We start from the raw sequence: 24,883 nt of genomic DNA on the forward strand, positions 1-24,883 counted from the left end.
AATTTGTATATACCAAAGACCCAATTATAATTCTCAGTCTCATCTTTGATGGTTACTTCTCAAAATTCAGCTTAGGTGAGCAAGAACTGAAAAATATTCCTCTTTTCTGGATAACATTATCAAGCGAAGTGAGGCCTGGATGCTCCTTCCAGTCCTTGTGGTTGGTTGCTCTCTTTGGTGACTGATTCCCTAATGAGCTTCACGAGTAGGCCCAGTAGCAAAGACTGCCCAGCTCTCTAAAATAGTGATCAATTCAGATATAGAATGAGCTGTGTTGTTGGGACCATTATGTATACTCTATGAATAACAAAAACTGAAATTGAGATGCATTTACAAAAGCATTCACAAACATTCAGACCTTATGAATAAAAAGCAAAGATGCCAAATTACTTGGATAACCCGTAACCAGTCCCAACAATCTGCTTCTGGGCTAGATCATTATCTTAAGAAAAATGTAAGGCTGTAACTTACAATCCCTTTATAGGTTAAATTTTTTTTCACATATCTTTACTTGGACAAAAATGCTAAATTTTAGAGTTTTAAGTTTTTATTATGAATGTTATTTTTGGTTAACAAATCAAAATGGTATACATTAATGAAGTACAATATGATGTTTTGATATATGCATATAATGTGACATGAGTAAAGCAAACTAATTAACATATCCATAATCTCATCTAGCATTTTTTAATGGTGACACATTTGAAATTTACTCTCTTATTCTGAAACCAATAATACATTATTGACTATAGTATTGACATTATTGACTGCTGTGCAATAGCCATTAGAAACTATTCCTCATGTCCATCTGAAACTTTGGACCCTTTGATCAACAACTTCCGATTTCTGCCCTCCCTGCTCCCCTCCCCACCTCTGGTAACCATTATTCTGCTTTCTATTTCTATGGGTTTAGTTTCGTTAGGCTGCACATATAAATGAGATCACAAAGTAGGTCTTTCTGAAATTAGGTTATTTCACTTAGCATAATGTCCTTCAGATTCATCCATGTTGCAAATCCCTTTTTTAAGGTTTGCAGAGTATTTATTATGTAAGTATACCACATTTTCCTTATGTAGTCATCAGCTGATGAACACTTAGGTTGATTTTATATCTCGGCTCTTGTGAACAATGCTGCAATGAACATGGGAATGTAGATATCCCTTTGACAGTGATTCCAGTTGCTTTGGATACACACCTAGAAATGGGACTAATATGTTGTATGGTACTTTTATTTCTATTTTTTTGAGGGACCACCATTTCACATTTCCACCAATAGGGTACAAGGGTTTCATTTTCTCCAAATCTTCTCCAACACGTACCCTTCATCTTTTTGATAAAAAATCATTCTAACTAGTTTGAGGCGATAGGCCATTGTGGTGTCAATGTGTATTTCCCTAATACTTAGTGATGCCAAACATTTTTTGATGTACCTGTTGGCCATTTGAATGTCTTAAGCAATGTCTGTTCTGATCCTCTTTTAAATTACTTGTTTTCTTGCTATTAAGTTATTTGAGTTCCTTATACATTCTGAATATCAACCAGATGAGTGGTTTACAAATATTTTCTTCCATTTTGTGGGCTGTCTCTTCACTTTGTTGTTTCCTTTGCTATAAAGAAGGTTTCTTAATTTAATGCAATTCCATTTTCCTGATTTTGCATTTGTTGTCTGTGCTTTCAGGGTCATATTCAAAAAAATTAATGCCCAAAACAATGTTGGGGATCTTTTCCTCTGTTTTTTTCTAGTAGTTGCATAATTTCAGGCTTTACATTTAAATCTAAGTCTTTAATCCATTTTGAATTGATTTTTGTATGTGATAAGGAATAATAGTCTAGTTTCATTGTTTGCATATACATACCCAGTTTTCCCAACACCATTTATTAAAAAAACTATTCTTCCCCTATTGTGTTCTTGGGAACTTTGTTCAGAAATCAGTTGCATGCATTTATTTCCGGAATTTCTACCTTGTTCCAACGGTTGGCATGTGTTTGGTTTTTTTGAAGGTCTCATCTTATTTGTTACTCTTAAAAATTCTTATTTTTTTAAGCCAATCCCCAAAAACCAAAGGCTGAATGTTTTCTCTGATAAGTGGATGATGATACATAATAGGGGGAGGGGGTAAGGGAATAATGGAGGAACGCTGGATTGTGTAGAGAGAAATGAGGGGTGGGGAGGGGGTTGGGAGGAAGGAAAGATAATGGAATGAGATAAACATCATTATCCTATGTACATATATGATTACACACACGGTGTGACTCTACTTTGTGTACAGAGAAATGAAAAGTTGTACCCCATTTGTGTACAATGTATAAAATAAATAAATAAATAAATAAATAAATAAATAAATGAAATAAAGGTCCATCAACAACTTAAAAATATTTTTAAAAGATTCTTATTTTTGACAGGACTCACACTTAGAAGTAGAAGCTCTTGGAGAGGACAGCCTGCGTCTTTTGGCAATCTTGTTTCTGGTGTTTTTCTTTGGCTTCTTTCACTCTCTTGGCCAAAAGTTTGGCACATTCTGCAGCCTCTTCCTTATTCTTCTTAGTACACTGTTTCTTCAGAGCAATACCCTGGCACTTGTGTTGCAGGACATGTGGAGTAATGAGATGCTGAATCTTTGGTGCTTTGTTCCGGAGTTTTTTACCTTCCTTGTTTAAGGGTTCTCTGACAACATATTTGCAGACATCATCTTCCTTAGAGAGACTGAAAAGTTTGTGGATTCTACTAACTCTTTTGGGTCCCAGTTGATGAGGCACAATAGTATTCATAAATCCAGGAATATCCTTCTCTCATTTTTTTTTTTTTTTAACAATAACCAAGTTGAGAGCATTCAGATTGGCATCCACAATGCAACCTTGAACAGATTCATGCTCTTGCTCTGCAGTTCGCCTTGGTCTGTAACAGGAAGGCCCTTACTCAGTAGCAGGTGATTGCAGACATTCCGCTTCATAGGGAAACTTTGTCATTCCCACCACTGATTCGGACCACATAACCCTTCCATTCTTCACCCAGAGCATCAGCAGCAACTTCTGGGGCCATAAGCTTCTCATATGAAGTATGAAATTTGTGTTCATTGTCCACTTCAATGATTTTTCTGGCAGTCAGTGGCTGGGAAGGAGATATTCAGCTTTATCTTGAAGACTGCTGTGTTTGTTTTCATGCCTGTACCATGCTGTTTTGATTATTATCACTTTTTAATACATTTGGGGGGGTGTGCTATCCTTACTTTATTTGTTTTGCTCAAAATTACTTTGGATATCTGGACTCATTTGTGGTTCCATATGAATTTAAGGATTGCCTTTTTCATTTCTGTTAAAAAGGATGTAGGAATTTTTCCACATTCTTTTATTAGAGCATTACAGTTGTGCATAATGGCGGTATTTGCTGTTACATATTCATACATGCGTATGATAAAATTTGGCCAATACCGATAATGATGGCAATGAATCTGTAGACCACTTTGGGTGCTACGGACATTTTCACCTAATTCTCCCAGTCCTTGAACACAGGGCATCTTTTTAAATTTTTTTGTTGCTATCATAAATGGGATCATTTTCTTAATTTCCTTTTTGGAAAGTTTGTTAGCATATAGAAATATTACTGATTCTTGTACATTTGTCTTTGGATGCTGCAACTTTACTGAATTTGTCAGTTCTAACAGTTTTGTGGTGGAGTCTTTAAGGTTTTCCCAAGATTGCATCATCAGCAAATAGAGACAAGGTTACGTCTTTTGTTCCTACTAGGATTTTAAAAACATTGCAAAACATGAATAACCCAATTGCCTTCAAAACAATTTCAGTTCACAGATATTTGCATTAGTAGGGCAGTTAAAGGCTGCTGTGCTGCTGTAAAAAAATTAATTAAAAGATACTTCGAGTTTAGCCTCTTCACAAGGCCACCCAATTTATTTATAACTGTTATTAATTCTGAAGCCAGCTGCTCCTCAATGGTGTATTTATGTTCAACTAGGTCAGGTCCACTGGGATGATATTTGGTCTTTCACAGAAGACACACAGAGGCCTGTCAGGACAGCAAGCTCAAGCTACCAAATACACTTCGGTCCCCATGATCTGACTACCTGAATTTGTTACATTTCTGTGAAAAAAATTTATATATGTAGAAATCAAGATATGCGTTTCATAAATCTCTCTATATGGGGCTTTGTACACATAAGGCTGTCACTATTAGGGAAAGAGGCATTTGGCAAACAGCCCACATTCATGATAGCTGGTTTTCTGGCACTTGGTTTAGGTAACAGGGAAGGGCACCCACAGATACAAATAGAAGGAAACACAAAATTGCTCTCTCACATTATGTTAGGTTGCTTAAGAAACCTGCAGTTCCTAAACAAGTCTACACATTACTAATTTCTAAATATGTGGCAATCAAATAAAATTTAGTACACCAAAGACTGAGGTGAGATAAAAAACATTCCTGTTTATATTTCTCAATAATGCTATATAGACAAACTTTGATAGTGATAATGACAGAGATGATTATAAATAAAAATAGTGCAAAGGCATTTGGCATTTAAAATAGTCAAGTTCAGGTTAATGCTCTCATTTCCCTTTTAGAAAAGCTACTCATGGTTTAGATGTAGAATATAACTATTTCTATCAGCCCCAGTTGATGGGTAAACATTAAATACATCTGAGATGTGCCCTTTCTAGTCTTCTCTGACTTTACTCTCTGTGGAATGTGATAAGCACTACATGTTTTAGAAACTATTATTAGCCAGAACTCACTGATGACTGAGCATAGAATATTGAAGTTAAAAGGGGTCCTGGTGACCCAAAGCTCCAGTCTTATTTCACATGAAGGGAACCAGAAGTCTCACAGAGATTAGGTGACATGTTCAAGGTCATAGCTAGTTGGTGACAAGGTTAAATTTAGTCTAAAATCCATGTGTTTAGACTCCTAATAAGGTGCTCATTCACCCTATCACCCTAAATGTGATGAAAGATAGGTAACTGGTACCGATTCCTCCCCATTTCTATGTCAGCACACGATTATTAGGTGTATGCTATTGACTCTGTGAGTTGTCTGAGGTTGGAAGAAATGTGTAGCAATCTAAATGTCACAGGCCTGGAAGTAATCAAAGGGAAGCTGAATGTTAGTTACAACTGTGCATAATGCTTGTAACATAACTGTGGTTGGTTGCAATGTATTATTAGAGCTTGGGTTTCTGTTGTGACTGTATGAACCATGCTGCATAGGGAACTCTGAAGAGTGATCACAAAAATACCTTTCTTTCCCTACTGTCCCTCAAGCAGCAGGGATCAAATAACTGTTTCTCAGCTGTCTGTCTTTTAAACAAAAATATCTCCTTCACTCTACACATATCTGTGGCAAGTTGGTGTCTGCTTCCTCTTCTCTGTTCTGTTCTATTTTTTAGACCCCAACCTTGAATCACCAGGGGATACTGGGACTAGAAAGGGCCTGACATGATGTTTTACAAATTTATCTTGGATTCCTTCAGTACGTCACAGTTTGTGTTCAATAAAGGCAGACAGTGTAGAACAGGCAGGTGGAAATAGTCTGCAATTGGATACTGGATGTGCAGAATCATCTGCCGCCAGTCTTCGTATCTGAAGGCTTTCCACTCTGAGTATGGCGGTTTCCATTTGCATTTTGGGCCAGATGCTATTATGCCAACATCTGCAACCTAGGCAAGCCTCTATACCTATGCCTAGGAAAGTGTAGAGCTTGGTGGGAGTTGGAGGAGACGACTTTCATCCACCCGACTTCCGAACCACACCATATTCCCAAATTCCTTTATCCTGCCTCTGAGGCTGGCTTACTAGCTGGACATGCTTCTTAATCTTACTTTGCCTTAGTAGCTTCATGTGTAAAATGGGAATAATAATACTAACTATTTTAGGGTTGTTGTGAGGATAAGTTATATGTATGGTATGTACATAGAGTGTGGCATATAAACACTATATAAATATTAGATGTTATAATTACTATCACCACTCCAGTGGAGAATTTCTCATAGCTTTGGATCTCAACTGACTGCAATCACTTTTACATCAGTGAAGGAATGGTTAAGCTAATGAACATCATATGGCTATTTCATAATTTATTCAACCGTGTTTCCAATATTCTGCTATGTGAATAATGAAATACACTATCTGCCACTTTTACTAATCTATCCTTCTATCTTCCCCATGAGGTGGATTATTTTAACTTACCTAATAATTCCTAAATAAGAGAAAGTAAAACTTAGACAATAAACGTACAGTACAATCACATGAGTAGCTGTCATATGCAATACCTAAGCTCATGCTTTTGGAACCCAAAGCCTTAAGCAGTTCCCTACCTACCCATCTTCTTATCAAAATGATTGCAATAACAAGTAGTTTGTGCACCTAAAGTTGCAAGCTTCATTTATCTAAAATTTTTATCATATGAATCCCTTTACTCCTCATTAATTCAGAATATTATCAGAAGACGGAGGGCAGGGAGGGAAAGGGGAGTTGTTGATCAAAGGATACAAATTTTCAACTAGACAATTAGCGCAGACATCTATTGCATAGTATGGTGACTACAGTCAATAACAATGTGTTGTATATTTCAAAATAAGAGTAATTTCAAATGTCACACTATAAACAATGATAGATGAGGTAGAATTAGCTTGACATAAACTCCTGACATTGTGTTTCAACATGTTATACCCCATAAATGTATATGATTATAATTTGACAGTTAAAATGATTTTAATAAAAATAATTCAGAACAACTACAGTGATCTTGCTCCTCCATTTAAAGTCTATAACCAGGTATTAGGAACACTTAATTCCACTACTACTGGCAGCTTCATCAAACTGCACTGGCTGTTAAAGGACCTGGGTACTTCCTTTTCCCGATTCATTCCAGATTGACTGGATCAGTCAGACAGAGTGGACATGAAGATCAGAGGATAACAGAATTACATTCCAGGAAGGAGGTTTTTTTTTTTTTTTCTTTTCTTTTCCCCTTCTGCTTTCGCCTATTGTTGGCTTGTATAACACATTTATTAAAATCTGACTAAACACCTCATTGGTCAAGGAGCAATTCTGTCATCACCTTTGGGAGCTGTGTGAATGAGTGACAGGAGTTAATTTAGAGACAGACAAGGATTTTTTTTTTTTTTTAAGATAGAGATAACTGAGGAGTCACTATATAAGAACCCTGAATGCATGATTTATAGCATTTTGCACTTAGGGACCACAACAGCTCCCAGAGAAAGGAGTCTGGAGTGGCATTGACAGCTTGCACATCCAAGGCTGATGTTATCCCCTCTTGACTGTATGTCCCCTCTCCAAAAAGATCTAAAACTATAATAATGATGGCTAAAGTTTATTGATGACTTACTATGTGCTTTATATATATTAATTTAATCCATTAAATTTAATCCTCACAACATCATGAGTGGCTTTAATTATCATTATTATTACTTTCTTCTCTACATTTGATAAATGAGAGAGTGAGCAAGCTCCCCAGGTTACAGAGTCAGTGGTAGAGCTGGACTTGATCCCAGCAGTCTGCAGGGCCCTTGGCTGGAGTTGCCCCTGGCCCCTGCTCCCTCCTGCTCCTGCCCAGTGCAGTTTCTCCTTCTCCTTCTCCCAATTGCTCCTCAACCAGCACCTTCCTGGGATCATTCCCCAAGCTTGGATTCTGGGTCAGTCAGTCTCCTACCTTCCATATCCCCCTTCCACTCCAAAAAAAGGCCTTTCTACCTGCCATGAAGCCTCTGAAGAAAGTGAATGGAATTTAGACCTATCACTCTAACAGTCACTTCCCTTCAACACGAGGCTTAAATGATTACTAGAAATAACTGAAGAAATATTTAATATCAAAAATGAGCAAGTATTCATTAGTACAAATAAGCTACTTTGAAAGAGATAAGTGCTGAAAGAAACCACTGCACCCCCTGCAATGTCTTTTGCAAAAGAGGCAATGAATAAAAAGTTATGGAGGGACTGCCTGAGTGAACTTAGCTTCGGGCCATGGAATTTGGACAAAATTTTTTGAAAAATTAAGACTGGATGTTGTTGGGCTGCTTTGAGAAGATGCTCTTATGAAAGAAGACTGCTATTGTCCACATTTATATAACCCAATGTTCTGTGTGGTATGCAGTCCTCCACGGAGGGTTTTCCACAAACCTGTCTGTGCTAATGCCACTGCCCTTCCAAGGAAGGCAGTGAATGTTCTCTTTTTTGTGCCCATCTTTCATGGGTTTAAAAAATGACAAACACCAAGAGAAAAGATCATCTTTCCTAAGTATCAAACTTTGAAGAGGCAGAATAGTTCATTTGCTTTCTTGAATTCTGTGTAGATTTTATGAGGTTAGTGTTATACTGAAAATGTACTTAAATTTCATGTTGACATGCCATTTTTATGAACTGTTAATAGAAATTATTGACTCACAAATTGAGGGGAAAAACTAAGACTAATCTTTTATTTATTATGTTGTAGCCATGTGGTGAATCCCAAGAAGAACTTAGCAGTATCCATAGCTTTTAGTTTCAATGTTCAATAATGTTTAATTTTAGAATCACATCTTAGATTTTTAAAAGTCATTTTAGACTCATTGGGTTTTATTTATTACATAGAAGACATCTGCCTTAAGTTGTTTTGAAACGGTTAAAGTAAGGATTTATTTTAAAAGAGTATAATTAAAATAATGGGTTTGATGACATATTATAAAAGCATGATTTGTGTACCTTCACATGAAACCATACAGGGTCAGCCTATTGTGGAGACAGTGTGCACTGTTACCTAGAATCAAGACCTAAAGTTCTGTCTCACTCTGCTCTGGCCTTGCGAATGATGCACCACTCTGAGCAATGCACCTTGCATTTCAGGAACCTCCACAAGGAAGATTTTTCTCAGGATAGACCATAAATCATACAGAAAATGTCTTGATTTCTAAAAGAAGAAAATTCAGTCTTTGGGGTTTACACCCAATCTTTCTAAGAAAACCCAGCCAGTGCTGCCCTTGAGACCAGCTCTGGTTGTCCCAGCACTGATTCTGCACCAGGTCATTCATGCTGAATCCTTTCTGTCCACTGGTAGTATTCGTAATTCTACCAACTCATCCTGAACCAGGTCAGATGCAACCTCCACCATGAGTCTTCCAAGTCAGAAGCATGTCCCCCATTCAGAATTTCAACATGAGCTGACCACCTCTCCTCACTTGCTTTTCTTGTGCCTTGTCTTTCTGTGGTTTATAGAGATACCCATATCACCCACCCCAACCAGATTGAACTCTGAGATCAGTGATTCTGGAGACATATGACAATGGATTTTATCTTTAGTATTGATATGAATTTGAGAGATCCTCTCAACCACATGTTAAATGAACTGTGGTCTAAACACATAAAACTTGTGATACAATTACAAAATAAAGAAGTGTGGACGGCTTCCATATGGTCCATAAGAGCAATCTTATTATTTTGTAGTGACATCTCGTACTCTATGAAGCCCACAACATCCACGTACACAAGCAGTTGTTAAATACACTACAGCACAGTAAATGAAAAAAGGAAACACCAAGAATAGAATATAGTAACAGGAGCATGAAAATCTTTAGAAACAGGTCTGATATACAGTGAATGTTTGATTACCTCTAAATTGAACCAGTGAAGTCAATTGGTAACTATAAACTAAAGTTTGGCAATAGGTTTCAATCATTTGTTGAAGAGGTTTCAATCATCTCAGCACATGTACTTATGTTCTTCAAGTTGCTAATTTTAAGAATGTAGTCCCTCTCTTTTTTATAATACAACCTTCATCTATACATTATCCAGATGGCTGGGACTTTTCTGCTCTTGCAGTCTGGGTAAGACTGTTAAGGACTCTGCCAATTTATCAGCCCACAGCAATCCATAGTAGCCAAGATTCCAGTAAATTAGAGGGTGAGGGTAGTACTTGTACCCTCAGGGTCCTGGGCTCTTAGAGTTCTCCCTATCTGCTAGAAAGGGGCCACCACTTCAGCTGAATTTCAGCTCGCAACAGAGGCCTTCAGTGGAATTTGCTGATGATTTGAAGAAGGCAGAAGGCCCCTTTCTAATACCTTTAATTTTCTTTTGTCTTCATTCACCCGCTTCTGGGCAAATTCAGATTTTCTGGAGGAAATCCTGGCATCATCTTACTTTCCCATTGTAGGGTAGATCTCATTTCTAAATGTAATCTGTAATCAATATTTCTTCAGGCAAAGGTAGTATCCTTCTTGAGATGAATGCTGATCTTGGCTGTTAAGCGGTGTAAAAATAGAAACGTATTCCCACTAAGTTCATGGACTTAAAAAGTGCTACATGGTCAAAAGCTGGAAGCTAGGGGGAAACCAGAGCTTATCAGAGCTCAGCTGGCCTACTGTTGGACCGCTAAACACGCTCCCTCCATGACCGAAGCTGCTTGTATCCTGTGAGCAGCACCATCAGCACACTCCAGGCTCCACCATCAAGCTGCACTAGGGCCTGCTGCCCCAGGCTGCGTACCCCAGGTTTGGTCCCACGGTCTGTCTCTGGCAGGCCCTTGGATGTGTGACAGTTGAGACTGCTGCCGTCTGCCTCGTTTTTTTTCCCCTTCCCTCTCACTGAAGTTTCTGTGCTCCACCTCTCCTCTGCTCCCACCTGTCTAGACAGTGATGTTGGGACAGTGATTTAGATAACATGGACTTTGAATAATAGGTTATGAGTAACTGATAATTAGATCCATTTTTGATTTCAGATGTCATTTCAAATTTCTGAGTATCATGATTCTCATGTTGCTAAATATTCCTCTTTAGAATAATTTCTTTTTTACCACTGAGGCAATAGGCAGAAAGGGGGATGTTATTTTAAAACATAACAACAGACAGTAGCAGGACCATATTGAGAACTTCAGTTAGTAGACTAATCTGTGGCCATGATGCTGTTTAATGTGATTAGGCAGAAGTAACTTAGTTCAGTACCTTCTAACCACCTTCATTTTTCTTGGCAAAACTGTCTCCATAATCTGTTTTCAGTAAGAAAACACAGAATGCCCTCACCATGATACCCAGCCAGCGTTTTCTCCTGTTTTCAGTGGAAAGAAATATAAAGATGTCAGAAAATATTTTTTTTCCAAACAGTGCTGTTTTCCATTAGAAGGGCACTTTTAGAGTCTAGTTAATGAAGTCTCAACTCTATTGTTTTACTATGATGAAGCACAAAGTTGAAATAGGCCTTTTTCTATCAGCAGCACATCAAATTTTCCAATATTAAAGGGCTCACCAGTATTAATGGTTTTCTCCTCCTGGGAAGGGCACACCATAACAATATATCATAACTTCCACTTTCTTTTGGAAACCTGAAGTTTAAGAACCCGATTTTTCTAAGTTGACCCTAGACAGCCAGGGCATTAAACACCCTCTCTGACCTGACTATATCTGGGTTGGAGAAAGATGCCAACTCTCTGCCTATCAGTTCTTCACATCTGTCAGAGCAGAGTGTCATTTGCCCACACACCTTCTCTCAGAACCTTCCTTTTCCGTGGCAATTCTCAATACAATTATTTATCTTGGAAAGGATACTTCCAGGGAAAACTTCTTGGAAATTAGAAAATGTGAATCATTTTATGTTCCACTAATGTAAAAATTGTGACCAATTTATACCTCTGATAGGATGAATTCAGAAGTGGGATAGCCTATCCAGATGTCACAAAATTCTTGTGTTTGGCAAATGGACATGATGAGAAAGTTTCTGGGGAACTTTGGAATGTGCCATGGCTTTGGAGCACCTGGGCCTCACTGATGGTAAGCAGCGAACTGGAAGCTTCTGAGGCCGTGTTATCCAATCAAGAACATGCACCATGGAATGGGCTCCATGCTGGAGCCAGGGAAAGGAGCAGCTCCCACTCATTTATTGTTCAGATATTGGTGCCACCTGCTCCCCCTCCCCTGCTGCAAGGTCAATATATGAGAATGCCAGGCACTTTCCATGTGTCAGGCAGGTGCTGGTCTAGGGGCGTCACATCCACCATCTCAATCGCTTCCCCTCACAAGGTTATGGGGCATGAGAGATGACACTGCTATCTAAATGAGGAAATAGGGGCAACTTTCCCAGGGCCACAGGGTTAAGTGTCAGAGCTGGCATTCAGACTCAAACAGCTGATTCTGGAACCAGAACTCCCACTGGCCAGGCTACAACACCTCAATGCCTCTCAGGTAATATGACACATTTGACTTCCTTCCTCTTTCAATAACTTGCAACAGCAGCTTTGTGAGCTTTCTAAGATCAGAGTTACCAGACATACTTGGAAATGAAGCAAATGAGCCTTGGAGAGACTTGGTCACTTGTCTCTGGATGCAGAGAAAGAAGGAGCATTGCTGGGTTTGGAATCCAGATATGTATGAATATGAAGCACAACTAGATGCCGTAAGGACCAGCTACTGTGAGCCTCTGTTCATCATGAACAAAAGCCGACCACTGCCAGAGGACAGGTGTACGTATCCCAAAGTCTCAGGAGGCATGAGATAATTTTAGCTAAAAATTGCCTTTCATATTTGCACACATTCTTTCTTGTTACAGAGAAAGAGGAAACATGAAACATGTTATTCAGCAACTTCTCTGATGAACCTTCATCCTGATCTGGACCCAAATTCAAAATGCTTCTTCCATATGTTTCCCTGTTTGAAATGAGATTTCTGAGTACTTATGATACCTAAGTCACAAGAATTGAAATTAATCACTAGAGAGACATGTAATGCACAAAATACGGAAATGATAGCTGCTTTAAAGAAAATATAGGTTGTATCATCCAAATGAGGGCCCATTCAAAAATGGCATTTCAAGCCACCACCATTTCCTTAAATGCTATTTGCAAGTTCTTTAGTTTTATCTACAACATTTTCATGAGTCTGCCTGTGCTCCAAGTGTGGGTTATGCCAAGAAGTGCAGCATAAATGGTTTCAAATGCACAGAATGTGATGGGATCTCATTTGAAACCATATGGCTTTTCACAAATGCTCCAAATGGCCACTACTCAAAGGTATGAGATTTAAAAAATAATCCTCCTATCATTAAAAATATATGAATAAATAAACGATGGCAATGACTTCCTTTTCCCCACTGGATTCATGGTGGGTTGGGAAGTATGAATTGCTTCTGCTCTGTGGCTGATTTTCGGTTCAGATAACTCATCTTTATTCATTTCCTTTCAGTCATGATGAGCCATATTGAGAGCAGCTGTAGGCACGAGAGGAAAAAAGGATCTCCTCACTCCCTCCTTCAAATCGTTGTCAAACAGCCATTACAAAGAATCCATCTGGGCTCGGTGCTGTGCCGGGCACCCAAGAAATAATAGAAAACAGGAGGAAGAAAAGACAATTTAAGCTGAATTTAAAGGAGAGATATAAAAATCACCAGATGACATATTTTTTGGGAAAAAAAAAATCACCCTCAGGATGCTTTAATGCAAAGTCAGATAGACCCAGCCTGTAGGGAAACTGCACTTCAATTTAAATTCAAAAACAAACAAAATAAACTATACTCCAAAGGTGATGGGAAACACCAGTAGCAGGCAATTAGTAACGGGAGGTCTGGGGGCCAAGTGCACTGAGAGTTACACAGCAAGTTAGAAGGTGAAAATGACTGTCTGTATGCTAAGCCTTCCATCCTAATCACAGTGAAACGACAAGGGGGACACAACATGCACCAAATGAGAGGAAATAAGAAATGATTTACATTAGTGATTGAGTTTTTAGTTCTGAAAATATCCTTCCAGGTTTACCCAGCAAATGAACAGGGGACCGAAACTCAGTTTCGTTTTTCAAATTTTGGATGAACGACAAATATTTTTTGGGATCAAACTTGGTCTGAGCTGGGAAGTAAATGCTTTTAACACATTTTACTTAAAATGATTTCATCTGTTTTAATATATAAACCCAACAGAAATGTTGTTTATAGATCATTTCACTATACTTCAGTGACACAAAAATGGCTTCAGTTTCAAAGGGGAGATTTGGCAAGTGATTATTGCAAAAAATATTGCAGTCTTGTTTATTTTACAGCATTTTTGTTCATGAGTTTTTAATGGCTACATGAACCAAATGCTTAGGCAACTGGGCTGATGAGAGTAAAGAATGAGAAACAGATCTGTTACAGGGTGTGTGAGAGGACCGACTGCTGCAGGAATTTTCATAAAATGTAACTTACAGAGTAGAAAAGGTTTCTAAGTTGCATTTGAAAGTCACCAGGAAAGCACAGTGAGGAAAATCACAATGTTCTAAGAAGCCAGAAAAAAAAAAAAAAAAAAAAAATCAACGGAAGAGCCATAATGGAAAACACAAAGAAAACTTAAGCTCTCATCTTCTGCCACTGGGCATGGCTGACTGCGTGGTCCTTTGTGACGTTTACCCTCCCAGAATTCCTACAACTCTGGTTCTCTGTCCACGTCTGCAATGGCATCTTTTCCATCTCCTTGACTGGTTTGTCTTCCTGCCCCCTCCCCCTTTCCTACCTCCATTTTCCTCTAGTGTTCAGGATCCTGGACCCTGCTATCTCTACCCTCACCCCTCCTGGGCGTCCATCCACTTTTGTACCAACAGGTGTTTTCTGATCACTCTCAAATCAGCATTCCCTTCCTGAGTCTCTAAACTGTCATCCACAGGCATCAGCTTGTGTCTGTTTCCTGCTGTGTCTTCTTCAGATGGCCAAAGCCAGAGGCCATGGCCTCCACTTAAAGATCAGCTCCTCCAGGCTTAAAAGCTTTGACTCAGTTTTTTACTCCTCCCTCTCTCTTTTGGCCAAAATAGTCAATAGGTCGCTGGATCCTGCCTATTTGTCACCAGGCTTTCTCTCTCTACTTTTCCTCTCATTATCTTAACTTCGGATCTCATCAAACCCAAATTATCACCATCATTATACTAACAACAACTAGCTCAACAACTAGCTGTGAAGTGCCATGGACTTCTCTGACTGCTTCAGGTGAATTATCTCCTCACACAGGAAGAAACCAAGGAACAGAGAGTCATTTATTTGACTGAGGTTTCACAGTGACAGGGTCCAGCATTTGAACCCAGGCCGCCTAACAAGCCACCTATCTTCAGAGCTGGATTGGAATAGTTTCTCACAGTATCTCTCACCCAGACTACACACTACCACACTATGTCACTTCTAAAATAGTGATTTAAATGTGGCAACATGTATCAGAAACCTTAATTGTATATACCGGTTGGCTTGAATTTCATTGAGTAAAATTTCTGGAAATTGTCTTAAGGAAATAGTTAGCAATACATGGAAGGATTTATATACCGAGTTCTTCATTGCAACATGAATGATAATAATTTAAAATTGGAAACAATATTAATGTAGAAAGGCTGGCTAAAGACTCCTCTAGGACATTCATAATAGGGAATATACCATTAGGAGTGGCTTTGTGCCAGAAGTGGTGGAGAACATCTGTAATCCCAATAGCTTGGGAGGCTGAGGCAGGAGGATTGTGAGTTCAAAGCCAACCTGAGCAACTTAGTGAGACCCTAAGCAACTCAGCAAGACCCTGTCTCTAAATAAAATATATAAAAGGGCTAGGGATGTGGCTCAATGGTTGTGCCCCTGAGTTCAATCCCTGGTACAAAAAAAAAAAAAAAAAGTGACTTTGCAAGACAGTATTTGATGATAAGGGAAAATATCTGAGGTTTACTAAGTGGGGAAAAATATCATAAAACTTATGGGAAGTTTGAATCCAATTTTATGGAAGGAAGAAAAGAAAAGAAAGGACACCAGAAACAAAACGAACCCAAACCTGAAAAGATTTATACCAAATGTTAACCAAAATTGTATGGGAGGTGTTGGAACTCAAAGGGATTTATTTTTATGCTTTCCCAATAATTCACAAAGAACAAATGACAGCATTAAAATCAGAAGTCTCTTCCTTGATAAATGTCATTTAAAACAGTATTCAGATTGAGTTGCTTCCCTTGTGTCACTTCCTGGCTCAAGGACACAACTATATGTGTTGTCTGTTGCAGCAGGTTGAAGATTTCTCATCCTAGGAGTTAAGTTCCTTTGTCCAGAGCTTCTTGTTGGCTCTCTGACCCCAACCTCTGCCTATGTCCAGGAAAATCTGTGACTTGGGCCATGCTGGGTTCCGTGCCTTGTCTACCTTAGCCAGGTCCCTGCAGCCTTGCAGTGGGTGGAGGCCCATCAGAACCCCATTCCATCCCTTCGCACACCTCACTGGTATAGACGCCTCAACCTTCCCTGGGCCTTGTAGAGCAAAACTTGGATTTATTTATCAACTGTCTGGGGCTTCTTTCTAACTTTGACATGTGTGGAAAATGGCACTCAACCCTTGGGCAGTCTAGTCAATACAAAAGGTCATCAGTCCCACAGGCAAGCAAAGCGAGTGGTGCTGCCACTGCTTCCCACGTGTATGTGCCACGGTGTTAATATTTTCATGCTGACCAACCTTAGTTACTTCACATTTTTCACTTCTTGGCTGCAGTACGTCCCACCTATACTAAACTAAACTGATATATTTACATGCACGTCTCTCTTGCACAGTTGTCAGTTCCTTAAGTACAGTAATAATATCCAATTAAACTTCATAGCCCTAGCACACAGAAGTTACTCAAGTATTTGATGAATGAATCACAAACTGAAGGAAAGAGGTGAATCTGTATGTAAAATAAGTTGTTTGGGGAAAATTCTGGAAGCAATTCTCACGTGGCCTATGAATGAAGCACATCAGCAACAGAAATGATTAAATGAATGAAATGAGTTAGAGGAATGTCTGAGTTAAAGAATTCTTCCTACATCCACACAGCTTTCCCAGGTATCTAAGAGATGCATGCAAGTAGTCCTGAAAATGTTAATATAATGAATTCTTACCCATCATATTAATTTCCTACATTGCAAGATTGTGATTCAGTGATAAAATGAGTGAAAGGAGGAGGAAAAAACAGAATTTCTACTAATGGTGATTCCCAAATGGTAATTCTATTTGGTATTTTCCCCTATCATATTCTAAATTTCTATTAAGTTGCTATTTATCTTTGAAGACCAAAAGATCCTACCACAAGTCACCAGACACAACACTGCATGAAAATGTGGTCTATATGAGGAGCTATAATTTTCCTGTGGGGCTCTAGAGAAGTTGTAACCACACAAGGAAAGAATGACTGGTTTACACAGCCAACAAAAGTCTACTGGTTGCATTTAAGAAGACTATAATCCCAAGCAGAGTTTTGGTTTTATATAATGCATGGGTCTAATTCTTACTAAGTCTACATACTATAAGGACTATTTCAACTCATGTTGGCCCTAATTTTCATTTCTTTAGACTACTTCACTTTTTTTTATTGAGCTTGTGGGCCATCACATTACATCATAATGGGCAAAACCAAGACTCCTTCCCATCTTAGCAACCACAATGTTATTTAGCTACATGAGGATTCTTTTATCCATCAAAGCATGAACCTGTATCGGAGGGAGAACATACTTTCCTTTTCCTGCATCAAATGCACACCTCCAAGGGACTGTCATTCCAAATCAGTTTTTATTTAAGTTGCTGTAAAATCAGGGCAAACATTATTTAACATAGCATTGTAAAGAAACTGATCAGATAGATAAAATAAGCAAGATATGGATTTAAAAGGCTATTGTAACTCTTAAATTAGGGAAACTCAGATCCAGACTCCTACTTCATAGGCTAACCACAGGTTTTTAACAGGTGGAATTATATTTCATTGTGGATGACAACATGATTGGACTCATAGCCATTTTTAATAGGACTATTGTGCATTAGGTATATGATTCTGTGATGAGGATGCTCCTGCTAGATTTGTAACTGTTAGCAAATAAAACTCACTTTGGAACTGGAACTTTTGAGTCCTCAGTAACAAACTATGAGAAAGAATACAGCCTTGGGTGTGGACAGGAGGCAGGATAGAAGGGAACTCCCGCTTTATGAATAAATTGCATATGTTTCATGGATAATTCTCAGAACATTGTGGCTACCGCATAAGAAATATTACTAACAAATTATGTGTCCTTCAGAAGAGAATTCTTCACATTAACATGATATAAATACTTTATGCACTGAGGTAAATAATTAAGAAATATGAATCTTGTGTTTATCACAGTAAACCTAATTAATTTGGATTAATGACATGAAAGAATGGAATCAAATTCTAAATTCTAATACTCTTTAAAAAGATATGATCATACTATTTTTAAGTATATGTGGAAACAAGAAGGGGATGACTTCAAGCACTGGCCCTTCATGGACTCCCTTGGACTTAGCATATGAACAGTGATTCTAATGTGCTTGAAGATAGCTTTTTTAATAACACTGTCCTTTGTGTTCTCTTCAGCAAAATGCTTTTCACAGATGGAGAAAAGGCCAAATTCACCAGGCTATTCAACTTATCAACAATTATTCTATCCTAAGGTTTAATTTTTAAAAAGTTGTATAAATTTAGTAGTGACCCAATATGTACCTGTGCATGTGCCTGTGGTAACCAGCACATAAACTTGAGGCCTTTCCAGATCTTTTAGACCAACGTGGAAAGATATTACCAACAGTTAGAAAAATAACATACATAAACAGAAGAAGCAAAAGTAAATAGACTAACTAGATTTCACTAAACATATTTCATTAGTTGATCTATCATATTTTAATTTAAAAGGAGATGTAGAAAGGAGAATTACATTAAAAAATATTTTAAGCACAAAATGTCCCCTTGTAAATAGTCAGTAAGCAAGAGGTATTACATCCTGGCATTAAAAGGGTTACATGTACCACTAAATGTCCCTGCTACTTCCTCCCAACCAGAGGATGTTGTAATTTTTTGGATTTATGAATTGGCCAGGGCAGTCGGCATCTTGAACACAACAGACTGTCCAGATCTATCCCTTACCTGCTGGGAGGAGACAATTCCCCTCACACTTGGAACCCTGAAGCCCTTTAAGCAGCTTGCTCTGTGACCCTGGCAGCTGGGCCCTACACAATTCTTCACCTCCTGCCACCAGGCCTCACTAAATAAAAACTATGGAGCCTTGTTAGCCAACAACTGAGCGTGAAATCACTACATTGCAATCCCCTACTTTCTGAGTCAATCAGTTTTTTTTCCTTCATTATAGACCTGGATGCATAGGGTCGATAAAGAGAGGAGGAAATGGAGTGGAATAGAATGAATGTATCAGGGCAACCGCAACACATCCGTATGACATATTTAATTCCGTATAGTGGAATTAGTAAGTGTCTTCATATAAAACAGTTTGGAGTTAGCTAATAAAACCAAGATGTCTGCTTTTAATGTCATCATCAGACTTTGAACTTGCACAGGATATACAGTGGAGAGAACTGTAGAGACTGATATGCAGCCACGAACAAGCTTTTGTCAGTCTAAAATTGCTAACAGATTAGGGGTGTGTTTGACAAGGCACTGAGATTGTAACATATGCCCTTTTTAAGGAGCATTAACATTTCTTGCATTAGCTACATGCTGAGGCTTATCGGAATGCCATGTGCAGTCCATCCGCAGTTCACCTCCACACTGGAATCCTGGCTGTGCCCACACTGGAGGGTGGGCAGTGCCCGGAAGGTGGTGGAATAAGAATTAGTCTGTGACATGTGCCGGAGGTGGTGCTTTTAACTTGACGCCTCCAATGTGAACAAGATGTTCTGGAAAGGGTTTCAGAAGAGGAGTGAAATGTTTTGAAAGCTCTTTCCAACCTTTCTTCCTGCCTAAATACATCTCCTACCCATTATGACTCCCCTTCTTTGAGGGCACTGCACCCAGGATCTTGTAATGCTTCTTTTGCTTATATTCTCTGTTCAAGAGGGAAATTTGTTTTATGGCAAACACCGAAATGCTAAATGAATATTATTATTAAAAATAAGCCCTCCATCTAGAGGGCTATAAAAGCATTAGGTCCAGCACAGAGCATGGTCTCTCCTTAATCAGAAATATTCACATATGGTGTGCCGTGTTTTTATGTAGAATTTCAACAGCTGTTGCTGTTAGCCTGCAGGACCCCTAACAGGTAGCTTGCCTTCCACATGCCTGGCAATAGCGAGACGTGGAGAGACGTTTATTCACTTGTTAAAAACCCCGCAAGGCCATACTTCTGAGGAGGACATTCTCCCAGCAGCTCTTCTTACACCTCCTCTGCGGTGCCCTCCAGGCACTTCTGGTCACACCTGACGACAGTCCTAACCACCCTGGTCAGGCTCACCAATGGCTGTCCCTCGCCTCCACAAGAACACAGTGTCTTTGAGGGTGGACATGTGGCTCACTAGACTTTGTTGCCCTGTTTGCAGAGGCACTGCCCCTTCTGTCCTGAGGAACCAGTGCCGACTGTTACTTCAGACTTCATACCCGCCAAAGAGGCTACCCTCTTATCTTTTGTTTTCTTTTTTATTGTAAACAAATAGGGTACAACATGTTTCTCTGGTTGTACATGAAGTAGAGGCATACCCTTTGTGTAATCATACATGTACATAGGGTAATGATGTTTGATTTATTCTGATATTTTTCCTTCCCCTCACCCCTCCCAACCCTCTTTTCCCTCTATAAAGTCCCTTCTTCCTCCATTCTTGCCTCTTTCCCACCCCCATTATGTATTATCATCCACTTATCAGCGAGATCATTTGTCCTTTGGTTTTTGGGGATTGGCTTATCTCACTTAGCATGATATTCTCGAACTTCATCCATTTGCCTGCAAATGCCATAATCTTCTTATTCTTTATGGCTGAGTAATATTCCATTGTATATATATTCAACATTTTCTTTATCCATTCATTAAGTGAAGGGCATCTAGGTTGGTTCCACAATCTATTGTGAATAGAGCAGCTATGAACATTGATGTGGCTGTATCTCTATAGTATGCTGATTTTAAGTCCTTTGGGTATAGGCCAAGGAGTGGAATAGCTGGGTCAAATGGTGGTTCCATTCCAAGTTTTCTGAGGAATCTCCACACTGCTTTCCAGAGTAGCTGCACTAATTTGCAACCCTACCAGCAATGTATGAGTGTACCTTTTTCCCCACATCCTCACCAACACCTACTGTTGCTAGTATTCTTGATAATCGCCATTCTAATTGGGGTGAGATGGAATCTTAGGGTAGTTTTGATTTGCATTTCTTTTATTACTAGATATGTTGAATATTTTCTCATATATCTGTTGATTGCTTGTAGAGGGCTGGAATAAAAGATTCCATGTGAATGAAATGTGGTTATATGTACACTGTTTTCTGTTTTGTAATTCCCTTTTAAAATAAATTTCTATTTTATACTATATAGCTCAATTTTATTATTCCCATGTTATTCAGGATACCAAGATATGTAGACATACATGAGTGTGAACAGATAGATATAGATACATACATTTTTAACCCTAGGTCTCTATTCATTTCTTGACTGACTCCCTGATTACTTGAATGTTGAATGTGCTAATTTTAAGGTTAAACATAATTAGAAACAGATTAGGATGATAAAAACTATGAAATATTATCATACCAAAAGAAGAATAATTTCAGAGTTGGATGTTACCTTGGATTATTTATGCACCTATCCATATTTTTATAGGAGAAAAAAAGTTTGTTTAGGATCCTGGGACTCACAGACTCACTTCATATGTGGCAATTTGGTGGTATCTGCAATAAAGTGTAAGATAATTATCATGTCTGCAAACATAGACTATCAGGGGAGAGGCAAAATGGTTTATATAGGAAGATGGTGTGTTTCACCAATCATTATGAATTATTTAAAAGGGTAAATAAGCAGGGCACATATTTTCTTTAAACTTTCAAAAAGCCTTTGACAAGATTCTACATTAAAGATGATTTATAGAAACCTTAGCATGGGACTGGGGACAGTGTTCTGTTATGGAGAATGATGGGAAGCAATGAGTAGACCATTGTTAAAAGCATTAATCTAGTAGCCACTATTAGCTGGATTTTCTACTTAATACAAATATTATCTTGGAGAGAGCATGTGTATTGAGGAGATATTTAAATAAATTAAAAAAAAAAAGCAAATCTGCAGTTTCTGGTAATAAGAGACCTAAAACCAAAGGAAGATCTGCATGTGCAGTGGGTAGGGAGGCGGAGGTGGTAGAGCTATTGGGGGACTCAAATGTGATAAGCACTCCCACCCTTACCCTTGTCCTGTCTGCACCCACTCGACAGGTTGCACTACATCCTGCATGCATGTGATTGAAGAAGCCCAGAGAAATCGTGGAAACAAAGCATTGTAAATATTTTTTTAAAGTGGAGGGAAAGGACTTGTGTGCGTGTGTGTGTTCAGTCAAGGAAAAATGGAAGAGACAGAAGAAGACAGAATAAGGAGGATTGTTTGGTAAGAAAAAAAGGAAGTTGAGAGGAATGGCTGAAAAAGTTTGTAAAACTGCAAAGGACACAAACAGGGTATCATTACACTCATTGTCTGCACAGCGGAGCCAGGTAAACCCCTTTGAAGTTCCAAGGCTCTTTTGGACAGGTGATAGGAAGTGTGTAGAGAAGTGTCTGCAGAACAACTGAGCCAAGCTTGGAGCTTAGGGAGTGTGGGGAGCCCAGGGAGGGCTAGATCCTCTCACATTAGCAAAGGCAGTGGGGTTTCCAGCTGCATGTCCACCTCTGGAAACTAGCGAGACAGTCAGTTTTCCCCCTCATTGAACTGCCATGGACAGGGGCTGACCTGAGATCATCCTGGCCAGTCACTTCTTCCCTTTCCTTCCGCTAATGCAGAAAATTGAGCAGGATTATGAATATTGCTTTAGCTATGGCTGCTGTCAACACTAGTCACTAACGACCCAAACTGGGGGAAGAGGGGTAGAGTGGAGAAGGTTCCAGTCAAACAACAGCACGGTCTAAAGATATAAAAGATCTTTTTTGAGGTAATTAAAAAAAAATTGTTGGCAGCTTTAAAGACTGGCTTTCTTATGTGCAGTGCTGCATAGAACAGCTTGTAGGCTGTAGATCAATAAATTCCAGTTAACTTTCAAGTCATGTCGGCATGCAGCCCTGGCTGGTTTATTAATTTAAATTTCAGCCCTCTAAAAAGGTATGTCTACAGAAATAAGGCACTATGTGGATCACGGTGGGGCTGCTCAATCGGAATAGGTCTTCGCAGATACCTCGGTTATCAACATCAATAGGAAATCCTGAGACACTGGAGACAGCAGGTCACCCCTCCCTCAGTCACCCTCAGTTAGAGCCCGCTTTGGGAGCACTGAATAACGATTCTTTCTGTTTCTAAGAGTGCTTAATGTGTGGGCAGCAAACACCTATGGCTTCCCCCACAAAAGCTTCTGCAATTAGTTCAGAATAAAAAGGGGAAAATGGAAGGAGGGTGCTATAGATCTATCTTGGGGCTTAAACCTGTAGGCAGGAAGAGACCCCCTTCTTTCTCTTTTCACAATGTCCCTAACACCTAGTTACCGTTAGGATACAACCTGAAAGTATGATGGTAGAAATCAAATGCTAAAAGTAGTTTGTGTTTTTCCTTTCCATCATTTCTCCCTTGCATATTTTATTTTTGATTCTTTATCTTGTCTGGTTTTAATAATTCTTTTAAAGCCATCTGTTGGTCAATTACCCTTTTTCATGGACTTGCTCCAAGTTATCAGGATATTCTGGAATTTCTGCTCCAAAGTGGTCAGTACTTTAAAATGCAAACTGATTATACTGTTAGACTTTTCTGCCAAAAATTGCTATCAGCACAGACCTGGTTCACATAATGCATCCTCAAACCAAATGACTTCTGTTTTCTGTATCTATGCTCCCCTACGCTGACATAAAGAAGGGAAAGTTGCCTGTATCTATTAAAACTGGCCAGACACTAAGGCTGCATGTGAATTCTACAGCTTAACATTTTTATCCTGAAAGAAATATTTATGAAATGCCAATACCATCCAAATATGGCCTGTAGTGATAGCATCTTAAGAGTAAGTTTTTAAAAAAGCAAATGCTTGTGTGGAAATCTCAGATGTTTTCAGACCAATGTGCCTTCATGAAATTTATATGGGTCATTATCATTTTATTAATAGCTAACTCTGATATATATTTGAAGAACCAACTGGAACAATGGCACTCATGCCACATTTTCATGGTGAGAATTTTAGATTAAAGACAGATTTACACTTTTTATTTCTGACTGCATTCAGTTTTAATCAAGGTTCCTGGGGCTTCTCACTAACAGTGAAATTGTATTTAAATAGGGCCTTTAGGGTGTTCAAGTTACAGATTAATTAACTCAATTTGGACAGGGTTGTGGGGGCGCTGTAGTTCTTGAATCTCTAATTTTATCTCTAGAGGTAGCCCAAGTTCCTCTAGACATTAGCAAGTAAATAATTGCACAGGCTTAGAAAGACTATGATGGAAACATCTGAAACAAAGCAGGCTTGTCAGAAGTCAGAATAAAAAAAAAAATCAGTGATAAGTGGAAGGAGATGACAAATTATTAGAACACAAAAGCAGCTCCATCATTCTTAGTGGCAGGATGCTGGGACCTACAGGAACAGTTGATGTCTCAGTCACCTCCTCTGTAAAATGGGGATAAGCACGCATTTCTGAGAGGACTGTTCTGAGGACTGAATGAGACCAATTCATGTAAAGTGTTCTACATGGATTCTGGTACATAGCAAGCACTCTCTAAGTGAGAGGTTGTTATTATTATTATTATTATTATTATTATTATTATTGATCTCATAGTATTTCATGGCATGGCAGAATTCTCTAGAAACAAGAAGCAAAGAGAGAAGGTCAAGATGAAAAAGTAGTTGGACTTGTTCTGACACCACAGTAAATGGTCTCTGGTCACCCTCTTCCCTGCCTTTCCACAGGGACACACCTATTCACTCATACTTCTCCAGTTGAAGCTATTATATTTCTTGTCCAGCTTCAAACACTCTTTGGGCTTTCCAGCCTTT

General features: G+C 38.8%; 1 protein-coding gene and 1 pseudogene across 4 annotated transcripts in view; both read right to left on the reverse strand.

Annotated features, from left to right (window-relative positions):
- Positions 1 to 24,883, reverse strand: part of Cdk14 (cyclin dependent kinase 14) — a 549,244-nt gene that overhangs the window by 29,371 nt on the left and 494,990 nt on the right. The window lies entirely within an intron of this gene.
- On the reverse strand, positions 2,391 to 3,161 carry LOC124991310 (40S ribosomal protein S6-like; annotated as a pseudogene).

The sequence above is a fragment of the Sciurus carolinensis genome, chromosome 8, assembly GCF_902686445.1.
Source record: "Sciurus carolinensis chromosome 8, mSciCar1.2, whole genome shotgun sequence".
Lineage (NCBI taxonomy): Eukaryota > Metazoa > Chordata > Mammalia > Rodentia > Sciuridae > Sciurus > Sciurus carolinensis.